The sequence below is a fragment of the Ambystoma mexicanum genome, chromosome 6q (genome assembly GCF_040938575.1).
Source record: "Ambystoma mexicanum isolate Mex_15411 chromosome 6q, UKY_AmexF1_1, whole genome shotgun sequence".
Classification (NCBI taxonomy): domain Eukaryota; kingdom Metazoa; phylum Chordata; class Amphibia; order Caudata; family Ambystomatidae; genus Ambystoma; species Ambystoma mexicanum.
Genome location: NC_090937.1, coordinates 949780057 through 949804446, shown reverse-complemented (window position 1 = coordinate 949804446; position 24390 = coordinate 949780057).

Sequence of the window (24390 nt, the reverse complement as noted above, 5' to 3'; positions counted from 1 at the left end):
ATTGTGTAGTAGCATAATTACAGTGCATAATTACAGCACCTATTTTCACTTTTACCTCGTGAGGAGGCATCCGTACTAGAGCATTTCACTCTTTAAAAACGTAAATGTTGAGCGGGCATTTAACTGTCCATTGACGCTGGAATCATTGTGTGCTGTGTGAAAAGAAGTGGGATTGGAAAGAGGTAACTTGAAATTATTCCAAATGTTTGCGATAGTGAATGGTGAAGGTGACCGCGTAGAACCGTGCTCATTCTGTTTGTTAAAATGATAGCTGTTACTGAAGTGGAAGGGTACCAAAGGTGTAGTATGTCATTTGGACAGCAGAGGGAAACCTAACACTGATGAATTGAATCAGCTCAGTGCAGAAACATATCTATCCATTTTATATATATATAGAGATATTTTCATACTGGTTCTCTGCACATAACATTTGAATGCCTATCTTATCAATATAGGCCAGCATCATCACAGTAAAACACATTTATCCTGGTCATTCCCAAAGAAGATCATTCACTCTGTCATGTATTCTATGGTCCATTTAAGTCTAACGGAGAAAAGAAACCTTTAACAAAAGTTTCAATTCTGTTATTTATGCAACATGCAAATGCATTTTGCACCTTGAAATAAGGGCAGCTAGCTGACTGGGAATAGTATGGACACATTTTTGATGGAAAAATGAATATGAAAAACCCAAGTTATGGAAACCTTTCCTCTGTCAGAAAAATGGTTTGGACATTTTACCTTATGCCATACATTGATTTGAGGCTTGAATCTGGAACTTAAAGGATGGAAGCTTATGGCTGAAGAGGTCCCAGGCACTGAAAGACATTATACCTGGGGAAGGATTCATTGGAGGTCAATGTAAAATTGAAAGGAAATGGGTACATACAATAACACTTCAGAGGTCACACACCACAACCTGAATTTTCAGTGGATTTGCTATCACCAACGGACTGAGTAGGACATCCACACTATTATTATAGTCCTTCCTAATTTGCCATTCAAGCAGAGGAATTTAAGTTGAAACATTTCCCTTCCATAACTGCTACTAACATTCTTTGTTGTTCTCTGAACTTTTGACAACTTTTAACAACCTTTTTTGGCTTGAGAAGTTTGCAGACAGGAAGAAAGTCCACAGACGGTCCCTCCAAGGGGACCCATCCTTTTCCTATACTCATTCAAAATCTGGCAGAGCAGAGGACAGGAGGCATCTTGGAGCTGCATAATACCAAAATCTGCTACCACCAAATGGCATCAGTCATGGCCATCGTTGCCCCTCTGGGGCCACCACCACCTGGAGGATCCAGAGAAGGGAACAGGGGCACTGCTGGGGTAACTTCTACTTCTAGTGCTCAGAGAGAGTTTTAAGTGTGGTGTAATTTAACCACTGTTCCAGGAATGCTGAAAGCTCAGGTTACCTGTGTTCCCATCGCTAAGTATGGAGTCACACCCAGTAGTGGCCAAATGGGATAGTAGTCCATCGGCACCACCTCCATGTGTCACCACCTGAGTGCCCTGAGAAAGGCAGTTCTTTTCACATGAAGCAGAGCGCCTCTTCTACTGTGCCCTCAACGTCCACTCCTAGCCACACTCATTCCACCTCTGAGGGGCAGAGAATTCCTACTGCTGCATCGCAGGCTCTACAGGAGGAAGTTGATCCCTACCTTCAGAGGACAACTGTCTTATATGCATAATGTGATGCACTCATCTGCAGGGGGGGCTATTCCTCAGCACCTTTGAGGCTGCTGTGAAGGCCTACAGAAGGAATATCTCCCAGCTTAATTTCATGAGCATTGTTCAACAACGTTACTTCTCCACCTGTCCCTCCTTTATAAGGGTTGGTGCCTCTCCCCTCCTCCTGTAAGAAAATGGGGAACGAAAATGTGGTTCCATGGGAAACCACCTTACAACATTTTTAAATGTAAGAAATGTGAACAATAGCTCCTCAGGGAATCTGCCTGCTTTATGTTGATGCATAAAGCATGCAAACTCCAGCATTTCCATCAGCATTGAAATCCATGCTGATGCAAATACTGGAACATTTCTATAGCACAGAGGAGAAAATGTGACAGAAATGAAGTTCTGTTCCACCCCTGCCACACAATTAGAAATGCAGCATGATGTGAATAGAAGTTAAAGCCTTACTTAAGGCTTTTGCAACTTCAGTTCACATTACATCACCAAAGAACATGAGCTCACTTTCTGCGGATGGGAAAATTTGTCAGCGGACTATACGATAAAAAAATATATAATGAAAGCTGTAGAAACTTGACTCCGTTTTTTGGTACTCTTTAATGCTGGCTCTTAAAAGAGCCTTGCTGTTCCTGTAAGACAGTGAGATATTTAAATGCACACATCCATTCTTCTTCCAATGTAATTTCTTTCATGATAATTGTTTTGCTAAATTCCTAATATTGCAAAGAAAGTAGTAACTTGTAAGATATACTCCATCTGTTCACTCCCTCATGTCGCATATTATCATTTTCAAAAGGTTACATTCCAAAATCTTGCTGAAATGCACATACAGCATTATTTACATCCTGCGTTGCTTTTTATATTTGTGGACAAACAACTTGGATCTCTTCCACACTTGTCTCTGTTATTCGTCAATGAAAAAACATTGTTTGTGAAACAGTTTGACCAGACTTTTGAAAGTATCTTTCATGGCAAATTGGACACCTACACCAGTTATATACCCTAAGAACAATGTACTAGAATCATTTCTGGATGTTTCAAATGCACCATATCTTCACACATGGGTAACAATTGACTCCATTCTATGCCGTGAACTCGATGACATAATACTTCCTATTATTCAAGGAAATAAAGGTGTTCTGTTGAAGCGGTGTGAGACCCCTCTTTTAAGGGCCCAAATCTCCAAGTAATTGGTCTAAAGCTAGCCTTCTTTAAGGTACCAATCCCAGCTCCTTGCTAGATTGGACTTGCCCTTTTGATCTTGCACCCAGAGTGCATTAATCCAAAGGAAGTTGGATACACAGGAAAGGTAAAGAGACAGCGAGAGACACAATGATGGAAGGCTTGTTCCTCATTCCGGAGTACTCTTGCCTATCCTACTCCCATCCACTTCTCTCGGACTGAAAAAGAAAGGCCCTTGAAGGTGCAGTACTGCGGTGCCAGGCTACTCCTCCTGAATGGGTGTGCCTGGGCCCGGCACAAATGACTGCTGTGCAGCTGTCTCCAGGGGAGGGGGTTACAGACCCTCACAATATAATCAAAGAGGCTGGGTCCTTTGGGTTCTTTCCGGCAGTGTGACAGTAGTGGCCCGTCTTACTTGAAAAATGAGTTACATGGAAAGCTACCCCTCCCTCTGATCTCCAGTTATAGGAAAGCCTCTCTTTCTACTGCATGTACAATAAAAGATGCACTATGCCTTTGTGTTCCTTCTTTTTATGCTCCCAAAGTAATTTTATTTCTCCTTATTGAGCATTTTCTACATTTATGTATACCATTTCAATACATATAAATCACAACAGACTTTACAAACAGTTAAGATTATTTTTTCACACAGTGTTGATCCGGACTATGATCCTTTTCAGTTGGGGTTAGTATTCAAGCATTGCTATTACTGCAAACCAACATATCAGTTTCCAATATTCAGTACAATGTTTTTAAAGGTGTCTGTTCCACAACCACGGTCAGAGTTTCTGGTCTAGTGGGAAGACTTTTTCTGTTTCTCTTAACCCTATCTAGGCCACAGTCTGTTATCTTCAGTTTCAGTTGCGCAACTTAAACCTTAGTGCCACCTAGTGGTCTCCTTCACATGTACTTAGGTACCACTATTCAGTTATTATTGTTCGGATGTTACTTTTTGGTAGATGCATCGACACAGGGTGTTTCAGCCTTTAACGGTAACGGTGCGTACATCCAAGCGACCATACCAAGTGAGGTTTTCATTAGGCCTTCATCAGGATGAATGTATCTCAGTGTACGATATGAATCGATCTTCTAACCCTTTGTTCAATGGCGGATCTGGCAGTTGCTTTAGATCTGGGAGATATTCCTATTCCTTTTTATGATTAAATCCTGAAACTGCTTCGGTTTCAATTCCTCCAGCCTACTGCTCTATCACAGAAGCTTGGCAGAGTTGTATTCTGTGTTCTTTCATTCTGTTGTCCGTGCGGTCTCTGGAGGGGGACCAGATTAACCGTCTTACTTGAATACATAATCCCTTCCACAGTAGGGTTGGCTAACAGGAGCTGACACATATTAAATATTAAATATTTATAATTTATTATTATAATTTATAATATGATAAGTCTAACCATGAACTGTGCCTAAACCAAGGCACAGCTTATTCTTAGAGATTACACTGCCACCAGCATGGGATACTCATGATCATTGTGATTTGGGTACGGGGGCATATCTTAAAATGTCACCCCGATGCAGCAGTGACTCGGTTGTCGCTGCCATGGTCAAGTGAACATATTGTGACCTCTGAACTTGCTCTGTGCCACAAGCAGAGCGGGGGCTGTAGTTCAGGCTATGGATGCAGAAGATCACAAGGGCACTATGCTTTAGGTATGGAATTGTGACAAAGGGGGTCTGGCTAGCTAGCAGATTACAACTTTGGAAAAGCAATTACCTGCACTGTCAGTCCAGAAAAGGTAGACACCCCTCAATCATAAGGCAATGTACTTTGTTGGCCGAAGACCAACCGCCTCATGTGTTTAGTATTAGAAATATATAGCCATAAGCTTGACTAAAGTGCGGCCATTTTAAGGTGACTGAAATCGCCATTATGTTTTCTCTAACGTTTGCCTTTTGCTTTCTGTTAAAACTGCTTTGCTGAAAACTTATTCTGCTCCACTAGTGCATAACGCAAGGCCGTGAGAGACATGTTGAAACATAACGCAGCAACCCAGACAGGAATGCCCGACCTCCTCCCTCACAAATCCTTGGAAGTAAGCAGCGAGGCATTCTAATCAGTATGCAGGTGCCAGCTAGTCTCGATAATACAGAAGAAATGTTAGAAGCAAACATTAAATGGCTTGAATTATGCTCTTCTTTGCGGCTCCCCTTTCCTGAGCACTGTAGAGCCCTGTAGACCAAGTTGACCCCAGTACACAAATAGAAACTAGGAGATAGTAATGCCTGGAATGTGTCTCTCCCCTGCATGCAGCTTGCTTGCAAAAACAGAAGCATTGTGTTCTTTAAAACAAAGACTTGTGTCTGTATGCCCCAGAAATTGCTGTTGCTAAATGAATGTTTGAAGGAGTCATACTCATCACCATTGTCAATCATCGTACCCAATTCAAAGGAAATGTATTAGGGGTGGTATTGGATGTGTCACTACTGATTGTAAGATGCTTGCTTTGTATATATGTAACTGTTGTACGATTCTCTCTCTCTTGCGTCCCCCGAGGTCTGGTAAAACACGTCGTGGGGCATGGGACCCAGTTGGCCAACTGACACTATTTGCGTTGCAAAAAACCCTAGCTTTTGGGGATACAACCTTGTGTGTGGCGTATCAGTTTGTGTGTGGTGATTGTGCCTTGTTTCCTTACGCGAGGTCCCTCAGGGACCCCTTCAGCACCATGTTATGTTTTAAAAATCAAAACAGCCAGGGCTTCTCACTCTTGCCAGATGGCTATTCTGTTATGCTCACCTGGTCTCTGCAGAGGCGTTGGGGTACAATTGCAGCCCTCTCTGGAGTTAGATCACCCCCTTCTGGTTTCATCCCCTGCGAATCAGCTGTGGGCGGCAACAATCGGTGGAACTGCTCCTGTGTGGATATGGAAAAACATGAATGCGCTCATAGGTGACTGTGGTATCTCCCAAAACCTTTGACCCAAGGTGCGATTTCAGTGGGCACGTACCGGCCCGTAAAGGCTCACCTGGTAAGTGTGAGTGATGAGCTCTCTGTCCTGCTACTTCTGGAAGAGGTGCTTGTTAATGGAATCAAAGTCCTTCACTGATTCCTGAGTAATAGTCCAGTCCAGCTCGGACTAAGATCCTCTTTCTGCTTTCTCTCAGTGTCTATTGTCTTTTCCCTTCTTTCTCCTTTCTCTCAATGTATCTTGTCTTTTCCCCTCTTTCTGCTTTCTCTCAATGACTTGATGGCTTGATGTTATTGCTCTCAATGTTGTTGTTTTTCACTGAATAACGTTCCTCTCTGTTTTCTCCCAAACAGATAGAAATGCAGCCTAACTACGGCTGTGTAGGCGCGGAACGCAGCTGAGCGGAAGATGGATGCGACCGCAATGTCCTGCAGCAGGTGAGTGATGGTTTTAGGGAAGGCAAAAGGATTAGTGGCAGCGTGCCCTTAACAAAATGTCTGTTAAGTGTCTGACTTTCTTTTGAAGGTGCTTCGAGTTCGGATGGAGTGCATCGTGCCGCGGTGCCCAGATGATGCTGTCTACGTTCCGAGATGTTTGCAGGTGAGCCGCATGGCAGAAAAAAGATGTGTGCACTCCGAGATGTTTGCAGGTGAGCCACGGTGCCAGGAAGAAGATGTCTGCACTCCAAAATGTTTGCAGGGGAGCCATGGTGCCAGAAAGAAGCATACAGGTGAGAGCAGGATCCTCCAGATGGTAAGTATGAATGTAGATGGCAGGAACTCTCCAGGTAAGTTGAATCCCAGGCGACGGTGAGTGTTAAGCTGCACAGAGGTGCAGAATAACGCAAAGCGTGTGCCTTGGGGTTGTGCTGGCTTGTATAGTTGAGCTCTTAAGGCCACACCCCTTAACTTAGTCCTGCTTGCCACACCCTTCCAATCCTAGAAGTTGCACGGGCAGATGCAGATTGAGGTCACACCCAGACTCATTACACACAAGTGAGAAGTTCTTGAGAGTATTCCTGCCCATAATAAAAGAGTTCTGTTCCATTCCAAGCACTTCTGCCCATAATAAAAATGTCTTGTTTAGGTTCTTCCGTGAGCCTGGCACCAAAGGTGCCCGGACTGCATCCAACCAGGCCCCCCCATGTATAAGCGTCCCAAAGGGATGCGCGTGAGCCATGATGCTCCCTGCTCCCTCCACTTGATGGTGCCGCTCCTGTGATCCTAGGCAAGTGTCCATTACACATTCCTTACAGTGCAGGGCTTCCTTCTCTGCAACACCTGACACCAAGCTAACCCTGTGGTGGTATGCTGAGCCAACGCATATGCACTCACTCTCCTCATGACTGCCTTTTCACAGATCTGGCAAGCATGGATACCTTTCCTAATCACCTGCACTGAAACCTATCTTCCTCTCCATTCATCTCCAAATGGTATGAAGATGTATTATGATGCCCCACTCCCATACCACTCAGAAAGGACTCCATATTACACAACTTCAACTGGACTGCATTATTCATGAGTATTTTCCTGGGAAACCCTTCCCTCTCAAAATACTCATTAGAAACACACTACTACTGCTCTAGAATCAGCTTCATGCACCACCTCCACCTCCATCCATTTGAAGTATAGATTTTGCAGAACTAGCAGATTCTTCCTCTTTCCCCTTACCCCATCTAGCAGTCCCTATATGTTCAGGGTGACATATTCTGGAGGCTAATTAGACAGCCCCAAAGGTCTTAACAGTCGGGTCCAGTTCCTCAAGCCCTTGTTAAACTCATCACACACTATACAGCTACTTACTATCCGCCCTACGCCTGTGTCTATCTAATGCCAATAATAATCATCACCCAGTGTCTTTTGGTTTTGTCATACCTAGGTATCCTATGTGACTCATTTCCAAAATCTCTGTTTGTACACCTACTGGGGGCACTACCTTTCCCCTTCACAAAGACATCAATTCTATAAGCTCAACTCCTCCTTGACCTTTTGAAACTGTTTACTACATTGATGTCTACAGACTGCCTCCTACTCTGCTCAACACATCACATTACGGCTTTCAAGAGGGTATCATCATTCGCAGTGCGATTTCAATCTTCCTTGCTGATTACACCACAACACAACTGGAACATGCTTCTCTTCCACCTCCCTCTCTTCCTCCATGTCCTTTGCATGTTTGGTTCCACCTTCTGTGAAGGCATCATGAAGTACGACATAGACAACAGATGTAACTTTCTAATCAAAAGCTGTATTTCTCTTTAATGTCAGGATAGAGTAAAGCCGAACTTGGACTAAGGATTGTCTGTGTCAAAAACCTTTACCTGCCCTCACAACTAACTGTATACAATGTGTACGGATGTCAGCAGCAAAATAGTGTTACAAAAGAATGTTCTGAGCTTTCAGCTCTTGGCTTGAAAATAGCTTTCCCTTCACCGAGTTCAGAACAGTTCCAAAATGTCTCAGGGGTTCCGTTCCCCAAGAGTTCAAAAAACACAGTTCACAAAATCTCTTTGTTCCCTTCCCCAAGAGTTCAGCTCTTTCAGCTTTCAAAACCAATATCAGTTCAAATCTTCTAGCCTTCAAATTAGTTCCAGTTCAAATCGTTGGTCACCCAGTCTTTTCAATATTTCACATAGATTGCTCTGTTTCTTCAAGTATAACTCACTTAAGCTACTGTTGCAAAAATGCAAGTTCCTTTACATTTGTTTTCCTTGGCTCCTTCCAAGTAGGGGTCACTCTGTCTAGGTGCAGTAGATGGACTGCAAGGTTCACCCATTCACAGCTGGTATCATCCCAAGCAACCTAAAGGAGTCCTGGTTACTCCCGCTCCTTAAATAACAATCTTTAGATCCTGTTATAACTACCAATTACAGACCTATAAAAACAGTGCCCTTTCTATTAAAAATCTTAGACAGGGTGGCCTACCTCCAAATACAGGACTACCTGGAGCATAACCAGGTATTAGGATCGTGGCAATCTGGATTCAGGCCCCAACATGGTACAGAGACTGCCCAGATTGACCTCAAGGCCCAGATCGACGAGCTGAGAGAAAAAGGGAAGTCAGCCCTACTGCTCCTTCTTGATCTCTCAGCATCATTCGACTAGGTGGGCCACAAGGTCCAGTGCAACCACCTCGATACAGCAACACATTTCTCTCAGAATGCCATAGTTTGGATACAGTTCTTTATAAGTAACAGGACTATGAGAGTCTTCTAACCTTCAGCAGCAGCAGACCCCATCCCCATTACCTGTGCCTCAGGGCTCATGTGTATCACCCACAATGCATAATATATTCACCAAGCCCCTTTTTGATCATCTGGATTATCTTGGTGTCACCTACGCTAACTATCAAGATGATACCTAGATTCTGATACCACTTGCTGGGGATTATGATAAGGATTTGGCATTGGTAAATAAAATATACCTCATCTTCCTGGCATGGATGGCAGTCCATGGTCTATGCCTGAATGATGACAAAACCGAACTCAACATTCTTGGCACCACGTCCTACCTCAACAAACTTGGTCAAAAATACACCTCATTTAATATTGACGGTAACACCATCAAGGTCGCGAAAGAGGTACAAATCTTAGGCTTTTACCTTGATTCTAGCCTGACCTTTGCCAAACAAGTGAACCAGTCTGGCCAGAGCTCTAATCTTGTCCAAATTGGACTATTTTAACACCCTATATCTAGGTACCAATAAATACATTGGACCTCATTATAAGTGTTGCAGTAAGGCAACAACAGCGCCGGTAGTTATACCGGCGCCATTGTTACCTCACTACAACATTATGAGTTCTGCTCGCAGGGGCTGCTCTGCACGCCTCATCAGACCAGATGGTAGCAACGAGACCGTTGTTACCACCCTTCCCTATGAGGGCTCAATGGGAATGGGGACGTACCGGGTCCAGGTCCCGCGAATGAGAATTACAGGGCCCGCAAAGGTCAGAATGGCCCGGTAATTCCCATTTTTCGGCACCCGGACCTGAGTTTGGGGGTAGCTATGCCGGTAAAAACAGCATGGCTACCTCCTAACTCATAATGAGGCCCATTGTCAGAAAAATCCAGCTTATACAGAACAAGGCTCTTAGAGCAGCATTAGGCATAGCCAGGAAAGAGCACATATCTGAAGTAAGGAGACAGAATAACTGTCTCTCCACAAATGACAAAATCCTTCTAAAAAATGCCTCACTTACGCACAAGTGCCTAAACAACTCTGTACTCCACTATCTCACAGATAGAATTAATAGAAAATCATCCAACTGACCAAAGTGGCTAATACTTCCTTTTGATACCTAGGTTTAAACTGACAAAAGCAGGAGGCAGCATCTTACCTGTCAAAGCTGCTCAACTCTGGAACTTCTTACCTCCCTTCCTGAGAGTGGACCAACCATCTACTCTTTTCAGACTTAACATCATCAAATGGCTCAAAGGAAATGACCACTAAATATACACCATCCTCTGGTGTAAATTATGCCACTAACTTCCCTCAACTTGCCCACCATCTGTATATACCCTTGTGTTTTTGAACTGAACTGTATTATACCTGTGTATCATTTCTGTGTATCGTTGTAAACATGTAACCATAACCTGAAAATATTCCTGTACCCTGTGCCCTGATACCCTCGGGTCTGGCGCGCATTACAAATAAATAAACAAACAAACTTATTTCAGTCTTCTTGGCAATCATTTGGCTCTGCCACCACTCGTTTCTAACACAATTCACTCTGGGGTGATATCATATCATATCATCTGCGGTTGGATGCACATCAAATGCAACATGTACTGTAATAACCAATCAGGGTAGGTCAATTTATGCTGACTTATGTTTGTATAGGCAGGAGCCAATTCAATGGTTAGAAAGTGGTCATACCGAATGTAATGTATTAGTTTAGTTTAGTTTATTTGCTTGTATAGCACACCGAACCAGGAGGTATCTGGCCGCTTTAGCTTGAATTTACAACAATTGTTACAAAACTGGTAATAATATTACCAGGACAGGTGAAGACAAATATTGACAAAAAAGTGCAGTGCAAAACATGGAGGGAAACTGACTTGTGTTACAGATCAAGTCGCATATTTTCACTTGATATGAGAGTAGTATAGAGTTATATACAAGGTTCTAAACAGTTGCAGGTAAAGTTCTGTGATGAGACCTCAAGGACAGTTGTCTAGTGTTACATATCTAGGCTTAGGTCCTTTTAGGGCACATAGTTTAAGCAGCAGTATAGAGACAGAGGTGTGGTGGTGTTGTTAATTGAGCTGGAAGAAGAGCCAAGATGTTACCTTGTTTCGGAAGGATGGAAAGGATGGTTTGGCTCTTAAAGCAGGGGGTGAGGGGGTGGGCAGAGCATTCCAGGTCTTGGCTGCCAGCACTGGGAAACTAGACCCTCCTGCTTTATGCCGTTTGAATTTGGGGATGTTGAGGAAATGAGCGTAATTGGCTATGGTTGTCATGACCGCTGTCTCCAAGGAGTCAGACCCAGCCCAACATCCTTGGAAGCAGGGTCACAACTTCCATTCCAGGCACCAGCCGGTCCCCACAGGGGCCTTTTGGACCTTGTCCTGGCGCCAGTGGCGCCAGGCTCATAAGGGAACCCAGTCCCGGCACAGGAAGCGCCGGGCTCATATTGAGAGGAATGGTGCTTGGGTGGACCTACCTGCTGCAGACCATGCTGCTCACTTACTTGTAGGATGATATCCTCATCCATTCCTGGCTGGAACTACTTTACCTTCTGGGTGTGGCCAGCACCACTCCCTGGGACTGGATACTGGAACTGTTCTGGAAGCTGGAACTTCTTTCTTGTCTGGGCGAGGCTGTGGAAGGAGACACCTAAGCACTCCAGTGGCCTATTTAAACCACACCCGATCAGTGCAACGTGCTTCGCGTTATTCTGCACTAGCAGCAGGACGCTCACCGTGTCAGCTCCAGAGAATCTTCAGCTTCTGCATCTGTGAATAAGAAATCTTCAGTCTTACCTCCCGGAAGATCAGTCTTCAGTCTTCAGCAGCGTCTGAAAGTGAACAAGGACACCAGGTTAGGACAAGACAAAACCAGCGCAGCACTTACCTCGTCCATCGGAGCATCCTGAGGCCGCGTGCCGCACTCTTCATACTCCGGCAATCCTGCGGAAACAAAGGACATTGGTTAGTGAACCTCCGTGATTATTCTACTCACCTGTGCCACGTACGCCTCGATCTTCGTCAGGCGCTGTTTGTCCGCACCTGCTAAAACAAGAAGGACATCATTAGGGGCACAGTACGCCATCACTACTCACGTGCCTTCTAGCTGTCATCGGCTTGCCCATTCTCCGGCACGTACCTCGGCGTCCATCTCCACGCCGATTGCTACGGCTACCTGAAAAAGGGAAAAGAGACATTAAGAAGTGCATTTAACTTCGAAAGGGAAAAGAGACATTAAGAAGTGCATTTAACTTCGAATAACATTCTTTTACTTACGTGCCTTCACGAGCTCCGGCATTCTTCTCGCTTACCTTATCTACATACTGGACCTGCAATGGCGAGAGACATTTAAGGGGTCATATAAATAAAACTCCATATTCAAGCAATCACCGTTCGTGCAGCTAACGACGGCCTTGCTCCCTGACTTCATCCTCTGCAATCAAGAGGCTGGGCAATTAACCAGTGAAGCAACTGGCATCAGCACCCCTGCACAGACGCAGGATGGAGAGCTCCGCTTTCACCTATATAAGGTGAGCATATTCAGCCTACGAGTAACGTGGGGAGTCCAGAAAAGGGGAAGGTCAGATTGGCCAACCAGACATACATTAACCCCTTGTTCTCCTGCTTGCAGACACCTCACCCTCCAGGTCAAAATTACGGTGAGGAGAGGGTCTATCCAGGGTGTTACCAGAGGCCTGCGCGTGACCCTAGAAGACACTGAAATCTCCAAGCCCGGACCTGCGCCTCCGAGGGATTCAGGTGAGCGTTACAGAACGCGAAGCCTACCGCAAAATTCCCACCCAGGCGCAATGGAAACCTCGGACACAGATCAGTTGGCCCAATTGCTTGGGGCACTGAGAGCTGAAGTACAGGCATCCCGCCAAGAGACAAATGCTTTACGAAGGGAGTTGATCGTTTCAAAAGAACGAACGGATGATCTGGCCAGACAGTTGTTGCACACACAAGCGGGACAGACGCCTCTGCCTGCCTCGGGAGGGAGCTACACTCCTACAACCTCAAATAATCCGGTGCAAATTAATCTGCCTGGGAATGTGCCTTTGGCCCCGCCCGAACGTTTTTCAGGTGATCCAAAACGGTTTGCAGTATTCATCAATCAATGCCGCTTGCACTTTCTGTGTAGACCCGCCGCATTCCCAACTGACCAAACCAAAGTAGCGTTCGTACTTTCCTATCTTAGCGGTAGTGCTGCAGATTGGTCCGTTCCTCTTGTGACACAAGATGATCCGATCCTCCATAACTTTCAAGATTTCCAGACCAGTATGGAAAAGTTGTTCGCAAGACACTCACAGGGGCAGGCCTTGGACAATGAACTCCTATCACTAAGACAAGGTAATCAGGATCTCCTAGCATACATAGCATCTTTTAACAGACTGGTGGTTGAGACTAGGTGGCCTGAGGATAAGAGAATCAGGCTTTTCTACAGAGGGCTGCGTGGAGAACTTAAAGATGTCTTAGCACAGGTGGTGAATCCCCCGCAAGATTGTTCCGATTATATTGACCTAGTAGTCCAATTAGATCACCGGCTACAGAACAGGAAGACCGATCGTTCCAGATTTGAAAACCAAAAATTTTCAAGACCTCAGAGCTCCGCTAAAGGAACTGATTCCGTGGAGCCCATGCAGATAGGGGTTGTTAAAGGACCATTAACCCAAAGGGAACGGGAAAGGAGAAGACAATTACAGCTGTGCCTCTACTGTGGGAATTCCGGACATTTCCTTCGTGATTGTTCAGTGAAACCGGTCAAGAAGGCTGTAGGAGCTTCCGATAAGAATGTTAAAAAACTAGAATCGGGAAACGACCTCGCCCGACAAGTGTAGAGGTCTGCTTGCCGAGCGTTAAAACCAGTTCCTTGACCTCGCATTTGGTAATGCCTATGGTCCTCATAAGTCCAGATCGACCAGATCGCATGCATGCAATTAAAGCATACATTGATAGCGGAGCGATCGGTAACTATGTAGATCAAGATATGGCAACCAGGATGAATCTTCCTCTATGTTCTAAGATGGTTAAAGACATAATCACTACAGTGGATGGTACAGAAATAGCTTCCGGACCGGTTTCTCACACCACCATGGAAGTGATGTTGCTATGCCAAGATGGACATCGGGAGAAGATCGTGTTTGATGTGATCAAGGCCCCGCAGTTTCAAGTAATCCTGGGTATTCCTTGGTTGGAAAAGCACAATCCTCAGATAGACTGGCGAGCCAAGGTAATCCGGTTTCCAGAATGCGCCCCAACTTGCTACCCTCGACCCGATATCAGGCTAGCAGCCATCGCTTCCGAGAGCCCCCAATTGCCTCCAGAATACCAAGAGTTCCGCGACGTCTTCCAGAAAGATCAGGCCAATACCTTGCCCCCGCATCGGCCATACGACTGCCAGATAGACCTAATACCTGGATCTACTCCTCCGTGCAGTAGAATATATGCTCTCACTGAGCCAGAAAATCTCCATCTCAGGCAATACCTGGACCAGTACCTGGCTAATGGATTCATTCGTCCCTCGAAATCTCCAGTTTCTTCAGCTTTGTTCTTCGTTCCGAAAAAAGAAGGTGACCTGAGAACATGTATCGATTATCGCGCCCTGAACCAGATTACAGTCAAAAATAGATATCCATTGCCTCTGATTCCTGAATTATTGGACCAAGTTAAAGGAGCCTGCATATACACAAAGTTAGATCTCAGAGGAGCTTACCACTTGGTACGCATTAAGGAGGGTGACGAATGGAAGACGGCCTTTCGCACTAAATACGGATTGTTTGAGTATCAAGTAATGCCCTTTGGACTATGTAACGCACCGGCCGCCTTTCAGTTCTTTATGAATAACGTTTTCCGAGAACTTCTTGATGTATGCGTAATTGTTTATATCGATGATATCCTGGTATACTCATCCTCAGAAGCTGAGCACCAAAGACATGTCACAGCGGTTCTACAGAGACTTCGCCAACACCGTTTGTTTGCTAAATTGGAGAAGTGTACTTTTCATGTAAAGGAAGTCGATTTCTTGGGGTTCATCTTGTCACCCAATGGAGTTCACATGGACTCAAGAAAGGTGGACGCTATCACCAAATGGCCGTCCCCAACTTCCGTGAAAGGAGTACAGAGCATGTTGGGCTTCGCTAATTTTTACCGGAGGTTCATTCCAGAATTTTCCCGAGTAGTTCAACCCATCACGGCCCTTCTGAAAAAGAATAAAAAATTCGAGTGGACTCCAGAGGCCGAACAAGCCTTCCAAGAATTGAAAGCTAAATTTGTCTCCGCTCCAGTCTTAAAGCATCCTCGTCCAGAACTTCCGTTTATCGTCGAGACAGACGCATCCAGCCTCGCAATGGGGGCTGTGCTATCACAAAGAGATCCCGAAACACACCAATTACACCCTGTGGCATTTTGGTCCCGCAAATTTTCGGCCCCCGAAATCAACTATACAATTACGGACAAAGAACTTCTGGCAATTAAGTCCGCCTTTAAGGCCTGGCGGCATTATCTCCTGGGAGCCCGGCACACAGTCACTGTAATCACTGATCATCGCAACCTCCAGTATCTGAAGTCAGCCAAGGCCCAATCTTCGAGACAACTCCGCTGGGCATTATTCTTCGCGGAATTTGATTTTGTGATCACGTATCGGCCAGGGAATAAGAACGGAAAAGCAGATGCCCTTTCCCGAATAGGGGTAGACGAACACTCAGCTAATTCAGAGCCGGTACTAATAATCCCCGAACAAAAGATACTGGGAGTAATCAACACGCTATCCCTTGAAGATATCGAAGCAAAAGTCAGTCAACTAATAACTCCTGAAGATTCATTGAATTGGCAACTGAAAGGGAAAGATTTTACGATAGATCAGAATCTATTGTATTTCCAAGGAAGACTATATTTGCCATGTGTTGATTTACAGAAGCAGGTCATCACCTGCTACCATGATTCTCTAATAGAAGGACATCCAGGGGTGGGCAAAACCCTAGAGAAAATCAAAAGACATTTTTGGTGGCCGACTTGGAGAAAAGACATTAAAGATTTTGTGGCTTCTTGCGGCATCTGCGCACAAAACAAGAGTCAAAAGGAAAGACCAGCAGGTCTGCTACACCCAATAGACATTCCACCATGCCCTTGGCATACTCTCTCAATGGATTTTATCACGGATTTACCCTTCTGCTCCGGATACAACACAATTCTAGTAATCGTGGACCTTTTTTCAAAAATGGCTCATTTTATTCCACTGAAAGGTTTACCAACAGCTCCCGTTTTGGCCCGAGAATTCCTTGAAAACATCGTCCGGTTGCACGGGTTCCCTTCAGTGTTAATCTCCGATCGAGGGAGCCAATTTATTTCCCATTTTTGGCGAAGTTGTTGTCGTTTAGCGCAAATTGATGTACGACTTTCCACCAGCCATCACCCCCAAACTGACGGGCAGACTGAGAGGACTAACCAAACTCTGGAACAATATCTACGCTGTATGTTGCAACAATCGGAGGGCACTTGGAAGGATGTCCTTTGGATTGCTGAATACGCCTACAACAATTCAATCCATTCAGGAACTGGAAAAACCCCTTTCTTTCTGCTGTATGGAAGTCATCCTCGAACCTCTAATTTGGGTCCACCTCAATCTCTCGGAACGCCCGCTGTAGACCATCTGCATGCGACAATAACTCAAGCATTTAAGGAAGCCACAGCTCACCTTCAACGAGCCAAGGAAATATATAAGAAAGGAGCGGATCAACATCGAAAAGAGGCCCCTCAATACCAAGTAGGAGATCAAGTCTGGCTGTCCACGAAGCATTTATCCCTAAAAGGACCACGCACCTTCAACCCAAGATATTTAGGACCCTACACGATCACGGCTGTGATAAATCCGGTGGCTGTGAAATTGGAGCTACCTACTCGGATGAAGATACATCCCGTTTTCCATGTTTCTCTCCTTAAACCTATGCAACCCGGAACCCGTTTGACTAATCCTCCAGAGCCAATCCAGGTGGATGGAGAACTCGAATTTGAAATTCGAAACATCTTGGATTCCAAAATTTCCAAATCGAAACTGTACTACCTGATTGATTGGAAGGGATTTGGCCCCCAGGAGAGATCTTGGGAGCCTTCAGAATATGTCCATGCACCTCGTCTAGTCAGGAAGTTTCATCGAACTTTTCCCAACAAGCCAAAGCCTCCGGAGAAGACAAGCTTGGGAGGGGCCTTGAAGGGGGGTGCTGTCATGACCGCTGTCTCCAAGGAGTCAGACCCAGCCCAACATCCTTGGAAGCAGGGTCACAACTTCCATTCCAGGCACCAGCCGGTCCCCACAGGGGCCTTTTGGACCTTGTCCTGGCGCCAGTGGCGCCAGGCTCATAAGGAAACCCAGTCCCGGCACAGGAAGCGCCGGGCTCATATTGAGAGGAATGGTGCTTGGGTGGACCTACCTGCTGCAGACCATGCTGCTCACTTACTTGTAGGATGATATCCTCATCCATTCCTGGCTGGAACTACTTTACCTTCTGGGTGTGGCCAGCACCACTCCCTGGGACTGGATACTGGAACTGTTCTGGAAGCTGGAACTTCTTTCTTGTCTGGGCGAGGCTGTGGAAGGAGACACCTAAGCACTCCAGTGGCCTATTTAAACCACACCCGATCAGTGCAACGTGCTTCGCGTTATTCTGCACTAGCAGCAGGACGCTCACCGTGTCAGCTCCAGAGAATCTTCAGCTTCTGCATCTGTGAATAAGAAATCTTCAGTCTTACCTCCCGGAAGATCAGTCTTCAGTCTTCAGCAGCGTCTGAAAGTGAACAAGGACACCAGGTTAGGACAAGACAAAACCAGCGCAGCACTTACCTCGTCCATCGGAGCATCCTGAGGCCGCGTGCCGCACTCTTCATACTCCGGCAATCCTGCGGAAACAAAGGACATTGGTTAGTGAACCTCCGTGATTATTCTACTCACCTGTGCCACGTACACCTCGATCTTCGTCAGGCGCTGTTTGTCCGCACCTGCTAAAACAAGAAGGACATCATTAGGGGCACAGTACGCCATCACTACTCACGTGCCTTCTAGCTGTCATCGGCTTGCCCATTCTCTGGCACGTACCTCGGCGTCCATCTCCACGCTGATTGCTACGGCTACCTGAAAAAGGGAAAAGAGACATTAAGAAGTGCATTTAACTTCGAAAGGGAAAAGAGACATTAAGAAGTGCATTTAACTTCGAATAACATTCTTTTACTTACGTGCCTTCACGAGCTCCGGCATTCTTCTCGCTTACCTTATCTACATACTGGACCTGCAATGGCGAGAGACATTTAAGGGGTCATATAAATAAAACTCCATATTCAAGCAATCACCGTTCGTGCAGCTAACGACGGCCTTGCTCCCTGACTTCATCCTCTGCAATCAAGAGGCTGGGCAATTAACCAGTGAAGCAACTGGCATCAGCACCCCTGCACAGACGCAGGATGGAGAGCTCCGCTTTCACCTATATAAGGTGAGCATATTCAGCCTACGAGTAACGTGGGGAGTCCAGAAAAGGGGAAGGTCAGATTGGCCAACCAGACATACATTAACCCCTTGTTCTCCTGCTTCCAGACACCTCACCCTCCAGGTCAAAATTACGGTGAGGAGAGGGTCTATCCAGGGTGTTACCAGAGGCCTGCGCGTGACCCTAGAAGACACTGAAATCTCCAAGCCCGGACCTGCGCCTCCGAGGGATTCAGGTGAGCGTTACAATGGTAGGTCTAGAAGATTGCTTTCTGGATACTATATTGACCAGGTACTTAGGGGACACATTTACCAGACATTTGTGGGTGATCATTAAGGTCCAGAATGTGATCATGTCTTGTATCGGGAGCCAGTTTGAGTTGTGAGATGTCGTTGGATACAAATGTATTTTAATTTTGTGGTTTTCACCTTTAAATACTGCTGTCTACACAGCACCCACACATGATTTGTGATCATCTGTCATGACCCATGTCTCACACTGCGTGTCCAAAAGTTGCCAGTGCGGGAGTATTCGCTATTGCCTACTTTATACTCTCAAATTCTTGTTCACATACTTCTGACCAAATAAACTGCACCTCCTTTTTACACAGTTAACTGATGTTCTTTGCCCTGTCTGCAAAGTGATCCACACAACTCAGCATAATCCTACAATTCCAGAAAGGACATGAGTCCTTGTCTATTTACAGGACTAGCCAGATTCACTATGACAGACACCAAAGTCCTCATTATGGGGTTACCAGTAAAACCCACCAGTTGGCGATGAGTTACCAGCAACCACATAACACCATTTGTGCCACCTGACATCCCGGTGCCACTGGGATAATATGGCAGCTGGCGGAAATGGTAAATCCCCACGCCTGTGGAGTCCCATAGGACTCCATGGGAATGGGGTCACTGAAACACCGGGAAAGTAGCTAACGTTGCTGGTGTTTCAGTGAAAACACTGCCAGTGGAGGCCTGAACTCTGGGCAGGTCAGGCCTGCTGGGAGTTCTGTGCCCCTATCGCCAAACTCTTAGTTTGGTGGTCCAAAAAGGGTGCTGGTTCATTGCTATCAGCACCCTTATTTCCGGACTGCCAAACTCGTAATGAGGCACCAAGTCTTCTTTAGGCTCCACGCCAGTGGCACTCCAATTATGGTCCAACTAATCAATGGAAGGCATCCTGAACTTACACTTTTCCTTCCTTAAGATCAACCCTGCCTCACAAGTGATCTACACTAGCCTTTCTAATCTTTGGTAATGTTCTTTTTCCATTCCCCTGAGACCAATGTGTCATCCTGAAAACAAACAAATCCCTCTCTATCACTTAATAAGTCATGCATGATGCATTGGACAAAAGCTGCTGCTACCAGCCCTAAGGCCATCCTCTTGAAATTGTATGTTTTTCAGGAGCTATGAACATGGACATTCCCTTGAATTGGGGGGTATACTTAATTTGGTGGTAGGTGGACCTACCAGACATATGATTTCCCTTACATTGGGAAATTGGGAAATTAAAATATGTTGTGACGAATCCTCGTATGTCGTTCCTTCTACCCTAGGGAGAGGCCCTTTCCATGAGGCCATGGAAGTGAATACGCTACCCGATAGTCCCCCCTGTAGTGGTAATCAGCAAGAGGATCTCATGGGGATGGATCCCCCTTATGGGACTAGCAACGTCAATTCTTGGTGGAGGTGGTATGTCCACAATGCATCCCAACTTCCCTCATTCTCATTCTGTGGGCACAGTACAGCAGTCCCCCAAGCTGCCATGTATTTGTGTAGCTTAGATAGCCCAACCCTTGTTAGAACCACTGAGATGAGGAAGAGTAGGGACTACTTGTGTAAGGTATACTGGAAAACTGGCACGAAGAAGAGCCCAGCAAGCCCAATAGAGAATGACCATTTTAAGACTGGAACGGAGATGATGTGCAGAGCCATGAAGAGCATCCTGCAGAACCAAAGTGAGCATACTAGTCTATACGGACATTGTGGGAGCATGCACTCTAAGGAAGGACTCATGATAGAGACAAGCCCTCCCTGGAGAAATGGCGAGAGCAGGTACAGAGCAGAAGAAGACCTGGATGCTGAGCGTGGAGCTGGAAGGTCCAGAGCTGATCCAGGATAGAAGGACCAGATGGTGAGTGGGCAGATAGAGGCTCCAGGCACTCCTAAAGCCTGGAAAGTGTGAAAAGAGAGAACAATGCCACAAAGGGGAAGATTGGTACTGTGGAGCTGTTGCAGACCGAAGGAAGTATTGGAACACCATAAGAACCCTGAAGTGGAATGCAGGCACACAGGAAGAGCGGGAAGCCTCACGGACCAAGAAGACAGGTACGTGGTTTGCTGGAAAGGCGCTGGCAGTGGCAAGCCAGAAGGGGCAAGAGGAACTGCGAATACAGGGTCTGGGACCCTGACAGTTATGACAAAAGCTTGTTAACCATAGGGTCACATGAAAGTATTGTATGGTAGGCCGAAAACCCCAAATAGCCAAAAATCTATCCAATGAGCCATTAAAAGTGCACGAGTAGCAAGAAAAACAAAAGTTTATTACACACAGCCTCGGCTGGGAACTATATAAAAATCAGTCATCATTTCATCATTAAATGGCAGCTTTTATAGGAATTAGTGACATCATGTCTCTGACTACATTTCAAAATACATGCACATTCATATATGGCTGCTATCCCATACGGAAGTCTATATAGTACCTAGCCGTATTAACCAATCCTATTCCTCAGGATCACTTTAATGACTTCCTCTTGACAATGACCTAATAATCAGGTTATCCACCTTCTCCATTCCTAATTGGTCAATGTAAATTCTTACATTTTGCAACATACAGTATGGTTCCCCATTGGCTATCCCACCTTGTGTCTTCCATGTTTTTTTCCCCCTTCAATGACCAATCATTTTGTGAGGTGTAGACAGTGTTGCAACAAAATATGAATCTTCATCACTTTCTCATTACACCTAAATGTTGGCCCCATCTGACCATTATCAGCCTTGTGACTGTACAAATGACAGTTAATATTGTGACTTCTCTTCAGAAACATGTTTCACCTTCTGGGACATATCGTTCCTTTCCCATTATGGGAGCATACATCCTCCTAAGAGACAGTTCATGAATACTGTTCCATGTCTTTATACAAATCTCAAATGTGCATTTATGTGTGGGTGGGTGTGTGTTGGTTTTGGTTCTTGTGAATATATTTGTTTTAGAGAGGTATCAAAATACATTATACACTCCCAACCTTCGATGGCCCCATACTATATTTCCTGCATTTATCAACCATATCCTTGCTTCTGTGATCATGAATCCTGGTTTCTTATATTCTTAGACAAAGTACCCATGTTCCTTGGTAGTTTCAATCTTAGGTGGGCATTTCCAACCAGGGGACAGTGTGCGTCTCCTGCCTGATCAAATTCGACTGGTGCATATCTCAGCACATTACTGCATTCTCACCAAACTGTGCCCTTGACATTGCTAGTTTTGAGAACATTATTTGTTTTATTTTTCACTTGTTTTAGGCTTGGGAACCTGCTGCACCCTCTGCTACTAGCCAATCCCTGTGCAGTTTTTTGCATCTTCCCTCCAGTGTTCTGACCTTGTCTCTTGCAGCGTCTGAGACAAACAGGAATACATTGTATCTTACCACTGGAAATGTGACTGTTTCTCTGAGGCTTAGTTTTCCAATTACTGCAAAATGCTGCTGACAAAATACATTTAATTTTGTATGGGCACAAGCCTAAGCCTCTATTACTATTCTCCAATCATGGGATAGTATATGTTCTCTATTGGGTTGGATAATCAAGCTCTTTTGAGCATATGCCTTCCAAAGTTGAGCATATTCTTGTCTTGTGCGCCCTGATGCTCCAGGGCTTGGCGCGCCCTACAAATAATAAACTAAACTAAACTAAACTAAACCTAATTTACTACAGAAGTGCCACGTGCCATTCCATTTATCTATGTGGTTATTCTAGTTCTGATGCCTTGCTACATACTAGTTATCCATGTTAAATTTCTATATTTCTTTGGACCTCTACTTTAGAGGTATATCTATATGGATTCTCTACATATCGTTCAGTCGCTGGCCTCTTACATGACGCGTGTCCCCTTCTATAAGGACTTTCTCAACTTGTAGTTTTGTTCACATTTGGGGTGTTGGATTTGCATTCATACATTCCCCCCTTTTGTTACTCTAATAACAACCTTTGATTTCATTGCCAACTCTTGATTTCTAACCACATCATATAACGATTGTGGCACCCATATTGTGCATACTGCTTTCATATCTCCTCCCCCCTTAGCGTAATCCCAAGGGGTAAATCCTATGAAATTACAACCACCATCAGTTATAGGATCGACATAACATTCTATATAGGTTTCTGGATCTGGTGACGGTGACCAAACACCACCTGGGGATCCTATCTAGTGCTCAATGGGTGTACTTTTGGTTTGGCTTCTATGTCAACTTCTTCTGTGTGTGTTCATTTTTACAAAGAGAAATGTCATCTCCTGTTCTTAATGTAAGTACTCTTTGTTTACCTTCTCGGGAAACACAAAAAACCATTATTACTTGTTAAAGGCATCAACTTGAACAGGACTACAATCGGGGGAAAGTACTTTGCATAATTTTTTTTAGCCAGTTTGGCATTCAAGAAAATATTTCGAGCAACCAATCTGATTCCTTAGTGATTGCTCCTTCTAGCTCCATACTTGTCCACACATTATGGAGGTCCTTGATGGCTATACTTAATGAACTATTAACTTTGTCATTTAGGGGCACATAGGTATAACATGTTGTCCATATCTTCTTGCAGACCCTTCGCTCCATGGCAGTGAGGAGATCCAATACCATGAGATTTTGGCCATGATCTGTGACATTCGTCAATTGAACCACATTCCATCTGACAACTTGAAGTCAATTTGCATTGTGGCTGTTTGTACTCCAGTCACTCTGCAAGATGTAAACAATAGTTCTGTCTTTGAGAACAGTCTATACTGCATCATATCTTCTCTAGGGCATCTTCTGAAGATTCTTTGCTAAAGTAGTTTGACCTCCTCCTAAGGGATAATGTTAGTGGGATTTTCTTGTCTTTCATAACTGCGGGCACTGAAGATGACTGGGGGTGTTCATATGGGACTGAAAGATGTTTCTCCGGCATAAGGAGTATTTGAACATGAAGTGTTACGAGGGAGCATACTCGATTCCATGATAATGGTAAATGAAAATATGCTGTGCTCCCACATGTCCAAAATACATCTGTTAATATGGCAGTTCCATCACGTAAAGCTAGCATGGCAAACTTTTTTTGTAGTTTACATTCTGACCAACAGGTACACTTCCTTGTCCCCTGAAACAGAACGAAGATTGAGAGAGTTTCTTTGCCTTAACAGGTTGATCCTATTGCTGGAAGCTTGTCACTCTACTAACATGTGAAGCCCATATACTTCTGCACTTTTCATCTGCATTTTGTAGGACATATTCTATGGGCCCCACAAGTACCTCTACTTTGAACACTGATTAACCCTGTACCCACCTTTTATTCCAGTATGTTGCTCCTTCAATGTACATTTGCGGTCTGATAGCACAGCGTATGTAATCTTGTCCTTCTTTTTCTGCACATTTAGCTTTATTTACTTTTTCCCTGGAACTGCCCTTGTATTATACAGTGTATGAAGTGTGCTAAGCACTGTGCCTCTAATGTCGGTAATTCCTTGGGAATGAATATTCGGGGGTTGCCAACTTCATGCGGTATTAGCCCACATACATTGCGTTATTCATTATACTGGGTCCTGCCTATCTCTTTCATTGTGTCGTACTAAATCATTGTCCCTTCTGAATGATGTTCATCTATGGCATTAGCTTTTAGATTTTCTTCTATTTGAATTTCATTCATATGTCTGGTCACATGGTTCTCTCTAATTGCT